Source organism: Triticum urartu, unplaced genomic scaffold (assembly GCF_003073215.2).
Source record: "Triticum urartu cultivar G1812 unplaced genomic scaffold, Tu2.1 TuUngrouped_contig_5343, whole genome shotgun sequence".
In the NCBI taxonomy this organism is placed as follows: Eukaryota; Viridiplantae; Streptophyta; class Magnoliopsida; order Poales; family Poaceae; genus Triticum; species Triticum urartu.
The window spans coordinates 1,698-8,760 of NW_024116012.1; the positions used below are offsets into that span (position 1 = coordinate 1,698).

The following is a 7,063-nucleotide window of genomic DNA, read 5'->3' on the forward strand; positions in this document are numbered from 1 at the left end:
TTTTAGAATATTACAATCATGAATTAATTTAAAGAAGAAAGAAGAAAGAAAACATAATGAGAAAAGAAAAGACAAAAAAGCAAAACCACCAACATTTTTTGAATCTGCAATTTTTTTATGATTTTCTAAACATTTTTGAATTCACATATATTTTATGATTTCTCAAACATTTTATTTTTAAAAACTTGCAACTTTTAGAATATTAAAACCACGAATTAATTTAAAGAAGAAAGAAGAAAGAAAACATAATGAGAAAAGAAAAGACAAAAAAGTAAAATAAAAAAACAAGCAAGTAAAGCCCCACAAATGGGCTGGCCCATGAACGCATACATGGATAGGACATGCGTGAGAAAAGGAAGATAAAAAGTGTGAGAGCTGGGGATCAAACTCTAGTCTCATCGCTAGAAGATCGATCGGCCAACCACTCTGCCACTCGTTTTTCTGTGTAGTCTACTCGTCGCTCCCCTATAAAACAATGAAGGAGGCGGCGATTTTTGGTCCGAAAAATTGAATCATTTTCTACTTACGGGTGGCATTGGTGGGTAATTTTTATCAACTTGAAGGGTACTTTTAATGACGGACGACCAGAAGCGATAGCCGCTTTATTAGTAGGTAAAGATAAAGACTACAGAAAACATCAGTAACCCACTTGAGCTTGGTTTTCCTTTTTCTTCAGCTTGTGTGGTGAAGATACAGGCTTTGAATTCCACAAAAGCTGCAGCCACAGACTTCCTGTAGAGCTGATGCGCACATGAATGTTTATAGCAGCAGCGTCGACTCAACTGCTGTGTTTCGACTGACTTACTGGCCGACGACAACACACACACTGGTTAAATATAAATAGTTACCGTGTTCGGCAAAATCACATCCCTAAACGAAAACACAACATGCAAACTCGTCTTTTCACTGCAAAATACGAGCTTTGTTCAATCTCTTCCTGCTTCTCCGGCCGTGCCTTCTCCTCTCGCAGAAAGAACATGCGCCACGCCACGGAGGGATCTCACTGAGGTTTCAACACACAGCCCTCCTGAATTGGAAAGCTACACTTGTAAGTCCACCGTTGCAGATGAGCTCTTGGCAGGAGTGTAAGAATAGACTTGTATCTAGATGGACTTGGTTGCATTCGGTTGGCTGAGATAAAGCTAAACTGTCCCTAGTTTGTTTAGATTTGTAACAGGGAAAACGCCGGCCTCGGCTAGCCTCATGTATTTATAGCATCAGATGGTTATAGAGTTTGATTACAACACAAGTACGTAAATATACATGGAAGCTATCCATGTGGAGATAGCTTTGCATGGGCTCCAAGATGGGGTGCCGTCGGTGTACTGGACTCTAACACGTCCGCGCAGTGTGAACCGGGAGAGGACTCAACCTGAAGACTGGATCAAAATTCTTGAAAGAGAGCAGTAGCTAGGTAAGCCCTTCGTGAAGATGTATGTGAACTGAAAGGAAGAGGGCACATGTAAGACGCGAACGTCGCCAATTGCGACCTTCTCCCGAACGAAGTGAATATCTAGGTCGACATGTTTGGTACGTCGATGCTGAACATGGTTAGCGGACAAGTAAACGACACGGACGTTGTCACAATAGACAATGGTGTCAGTCGATATTGGTTGTCGAAGCTCCTGCAAAATCTATCGTGACTAACATGAATCGGAGACAACTGCTATATTCTGCCTCCACACTGGAGCAGGAGATAGTCGTATGTCGTTGTGCTGACCGTGAGATAAGATTGTCCCCAAAATACATGCAGAATCCAGATGTAGAGCATCGTGTATCCAGACATCAAGCCCAGCTGGAAACCGAGTAGGCAAAGCTATACACATGACCAAATTTTATTCAAATGGCGTCTAACACTTCGTACCCAAACTACTTACAAAAGGTAAGAATATGACATGCGGTGGATAACATTGGCGAATCCCACCTACAAAAGGACACATACCCACAACCATCAAATGGTCCATGTGTCAGTTGGAGCACCAAGACAATGCCTTCGAGAAGTATGAGACACTCATACGACAATATTGTTGAAAACAACTAGTGAAGGCCAGCACGCATGTTTTCATCCTAGAGATCACCTCTCGAATTGCAAGACCACTCCTTCAACAAGGAGAATAAGTTTCTAATGATATTCTTTTTGTGGCACATAGCTTACATGCCCTTGGTCGAATTGATGATGAAGAAATACGGGTGTGCCTAACAAGTACTTAGAAAGACCCAATTCAATATATATAGGCTCTAAGATGTCGAGTTTCTAGCTTGTTCATTATTCTCTTTCTCAGCTGTGTTGCTATGGATGAAAGTTCCATGAAAGCCATAAGGAACTCTGTGTGGCAATGTTATTTTGGCAACAGGAGCACCTTCAAATCTTTGGGTGTCAATAATGTGCACCTGCGATATAGGGCATAAAGCTTCACAATTTAACTCACATGTCTTTGATATTGAAACTAGGGTGTATATATGTTGTGTTGCCATGAAAACTTGCCTGTGATGTATTCGTTACTTCGTCATGTACAAAAGAAATTATCCACCCATCATCTTCATGCAAGCCATGAACTCTTGGAACAAATGATGATCCAGAGCAGAACTGATCTTCACCCAGCCGATGGATTTCCGTCTTTATCAGATCTTTGGCTGAGGTCTGGTCTACATCTTCCATTTGAGTTACGGAATATAGATTAAATAGTAGCTGAAATGATGCACAAAGAAGAATTGTACATACCTCTGTTATTTTGCCTCTCTCGTTGAGGCATAATTTTGCAAACCCTCCATATTTTGGGAGTACTGCGATATATGATAAGAGGAAATCAATCAAGTTGGTATGCACAATATTGTGTAAACACACAAAATTATAAAATGTGGTTTCATTTAAGCAATACCTTTTCCACATCCTTCTCCAGATCTTGTTATAGAATCCACTATTTGTGCATAGGCATAACTATGACGCACGCCTGTGTAGTTGTTGTTGATCATTGGGAATTCCAAGGAGCACTCCCTTCCGGTCAAATATTCTCCTGAGACAGTCTGTTTTTCTCGGTTTAATCTCCATTCATATAAGCGAGAGAATAATTTCTCACTAATTCCCTGCTTCATTTTATTTCCATCTCCTGTAAGTTGAGATCTTTCAGGAAGTACGCCGAGCTTGTTTAGTCTGGGGCCTGGTATGACCGAATCGGCCGAACAGAGTCCCTGGACAACAACCTAAGTCGGCAGGAAAGGATGAAATTTTTAGCGCGGACAGTTGTTAAAAACATATTTTGTTTAACCAAATTCAATACAAATACAAGTATAATTGAAAAAGTTACCAACCCAAAGAATACTGTATATGTACCTCATCACCCTCCTCAAAGCAGTTGATAAGATGAAACATGCAACATGGTTCAACATCGAACCACTCAACTGACTCTGCGTCGCCATAGCGGGGCATAACCCCAATTCTTGCATAACCTTCCTTCTCAAATTCGATTAGCCGATGCGAGGAGTACTATTTAGCTTTGTAGCACAAATTAAGACAGAGCTTCTTTATTGGGATAAGTTTAATTGGAATACTTACTGACCACCTGTAGTGAGTCTGCTGATGTCGACAGTAAGTGGTAAATCCATGATTATGTTGCACCTATATCAAGAGAACAATAAACGTGAGTTGCTTTCATTGATTAACTGAATATACTAGTCTAGGAATATTCTAGTGTCGCTCATTGACACGTTAAAATTTAACCAATAGTATGCACTAAATTCAATAAATTGCAGGGAGCAATGCGAATGATATTTCTTGAATTCACATACCTTCTAGTGACTCCTATGTCATGACAAAGTGTAGGTCTGTCTAGCTCGAGGTCAACTTTATGTTTTAGTTTGGTTCCATCATCTGCAATCAAATAGAAAGCCTTTTTTTTTCTATCATGGCACACCGAAGATGGTAAAAATTGTAAAGAAGTAGAATGAATTACCTGAGATAACCCCAACAACTAGGAAAGGCTTCTTTGCATCTGAACCAAAGATGACAAGCTCCCCTGACCCTGGAGCTACCTACGGCCATTTGAACAAAGTGCCACAAAGCAATTAGATGGACTGAACAAGGACAACATGATGTGCGTGTGTTTGGAAATATGGAACAAAGTGATCATACATACATGCAAAGTGGTGGTGGTGGTGTGTGGAAATATGGAGCAAAGTGATCTACATACATACAAACTTGTAGGTCACTCGAAACATATCCATTCTCATTGCCTAAAACATATATTTACAGGGCTTGGATAAACGTTGTACATACTTCTCATTGAAGTGGAAAAATGTATTTGCACTGATGGGTCATCATGCAGAAATGGTTGCACCAGCAAGAAATTAAACGAACATGATAGCTAAATGTCACATTGGTCGTAAGCTTTCATGGTATGTATTGCATCCCATTCCATGTCATACCTTGGCTCAATTATTGATTTACTATTTGAACTAACATACTTACTGATATATGCAAAACACAAATGTAACTGAAACATTATACTGATTATTTTTGACACTTCATTTAATTTGTAAATATGACACATGTTTTCGAATAAGCTAAATGATACCCGCACACTGCTACGCGAATTGGTTACAATACATCTAAATGAGATTTGGTTGCATGAAACATGAATATTTGGCTTAATAATATGAGAACTGAAACTATAAATAAAGCTAAAATGCATATGATTTATTGTATAGTTGTAAAATATTTTTTTAAATATAAGTAGCATAATAGAATCGGAACGGCTCTTTTTTTCCTATGCATGGTTGCATGTTGAGATGGCATGTTTGCATGTTGAGAGAGAAAATTAAGTGTGAAACATTTATTTAGTTTTTCTCTGCGATGGAAACACTTATTTAGTTGTATATGATTTGTATCAACATGTCTTTGCTGGAATGAAAGACACTTCAATATGTTGTTCTTCTCAAGTTGCAGGATCAAATTATTACGTGGCTACACTACTTGTACCTTTTTTAGCAGTTCTAATCTTGTGGCATTTACTTACATGTTTAAATTAGGGGCAGGGCCAGTTCTTTTTGCAGCTTAAAAAAAAACCCACCTCCACCCCAACTTTTATCATAAGCCGCCTCTCTTAATCATTCAACAAATTTAGGGGTGCATTATTTTTAAAACTGGGGAGAGGCAACTTATTCTTTAAGCCGCCCAAAAGAACCGGCCCCTAGTGTTCTTGTTCACCATGCAGCTTATGTGAGAATGGATACAGCTACTGGTCGTCAATACCTTTGGGTGAGATGTGCATGGTCGATCCCATTCCTCATGGATAGCCCATGTATTGCCTGTCTCTAGATTTTGTATGCAGAATTCCTGGGGCTGATGACTCTCAGCAACAGCGTACACCTTGGCCGCATGCTCAAACACATTGGTGTTGCTGGTGTTCTTGTTCACCTTGCCAAACCTTAGCTGCATTGGATGATTACTCAGTTCGGGTTAGGGGTTCATCTAATAAACACCTCATATAATGTGGGTTTGCAAACTGTTACTTACATAGTTGAGAATGTAGGCGGAGATGACAGCTGCAGAGTCCCCCTGGGCGGCAGGGAGAAAGCATGGTTTCTGGCTGTCTCGTTCAATCTTCAATGTTTCGGATTGCACATAGCCATTAGCATAGGAGACTGACTAAGAAGCTGAAGGGTTCTTGGTGAAGTACAGGGCATGGAGCATGCCCTCGCCCTCAACCCATATGTCATTTGACTCTCCAAGTATTGAGGCAGTCGATTGAAGAGCGCCAAAGAGGGGATTGGAACCTGTTGTAATTATCTGACACTTAGCTTACTGTCTGTGATCTTCAGTTCCTCACTCCTGCTACACTTCTTTAATACTACTACAATAACTAGAAATGATCTAGGTGGTCACCATTTCTGATGTATACACCCTCCGGGAAATCTTCAGGTATATTCCCTTCAAGCTGGAATATTTCTATGGATCCACCGATCTCATCTACTGGTGCAAAGTTGCTCTGCAAACTTGTCACGAGTAGTGTTAATTTCATGAAAATTAAAGCATAGATGAATTTTTTGGGTTATCATTGTTAGAGTTCCTGCATGGGAAATTCTCAGTGGAGCAATGAGTTTTCTCGATGAAAGTACCTCAGATGGGAGCAGAGCTTGATGAGTAAATTTGAAGGTTGAGTCAACTATTGCATCCAAAAGTATCCGTGGGACATTCTTCAGTTCCTTTGATGCTTCGTCGATTCTGATAGAGAGCTGACTTTGGAGCTGCTGGATCAAAGATTTCTGAGGCAAGAAAGGAAGTAAACATCTACAATTATTATATACTGGAAGTACATGATGGGTTAACCAGAAAAGAAACACATGCATGCTAGATGTGCGGTCTTTTTTTTACCCCCCACAAGAAACACATCCTCACAAGAAACGGTTCAATTACTCCACTCACAGAAGCCATGAAATTATCAAAACAGGAGGGAAGGGAAGGACCTTAGCATTTGAGATTCCAAACGAGGATGATGCTCTTGGAGTGAGAGAGAAAGCAGGTATGTAGACACGGGAAGGTTGTCTCAAGGTATGGGGAGGTGTAGTTTTCCACATTCTGATAGTGACAAGCCTACTAGTCCTCCTGCAATCGCGGCGAGGACTGGCCTCAATTTATAGCGCATCGATGGATAAAGTTTCTTGTGGGCATGCTTCTTGGAATATCCGGCATGGTTGGTAGCATTCAAGCAGTTTGGACACATGATGGGTGAACACCCTTTTCCCATATAAAAATCTCAGCAATTTGCTTGGAGGCATCACTGATGCCAAGATCTGCCGGCCAAACTAATTATAATACGTTGTTTGCAGAAAGTGCACTAGCAAGTAGTCAAGATGCAGTGTGCTCTTGCTGCTGGATGTTTCCATAATAAGATATATAGAGTTATATCAATTCTTGCTGGCTGTTCAATGTGGATGTCACTGGAAAATAATAATTTATTCCATAGGTAAATTAAGTTCATACACACGTGGGCGTGCACACACACACACACACACACACACACACACACACACACACAAGTACTCTTGAGCCCTACTGTAGAATCAT

General features: G+C 40.3%; 1 pseudogene; it reads right to left on the minus strand.

Annotated features, from left to right (window-relative positions):
* Positions 1-2,238: 2,238 nt before the first annotated feature.
* Positions 2,239-6,573, minus strand: LOC125529106 (annotated as a pseudogene).
* Between the last annotated feature and the right edge of the window lie 490 nt (positions 6,574-7,063).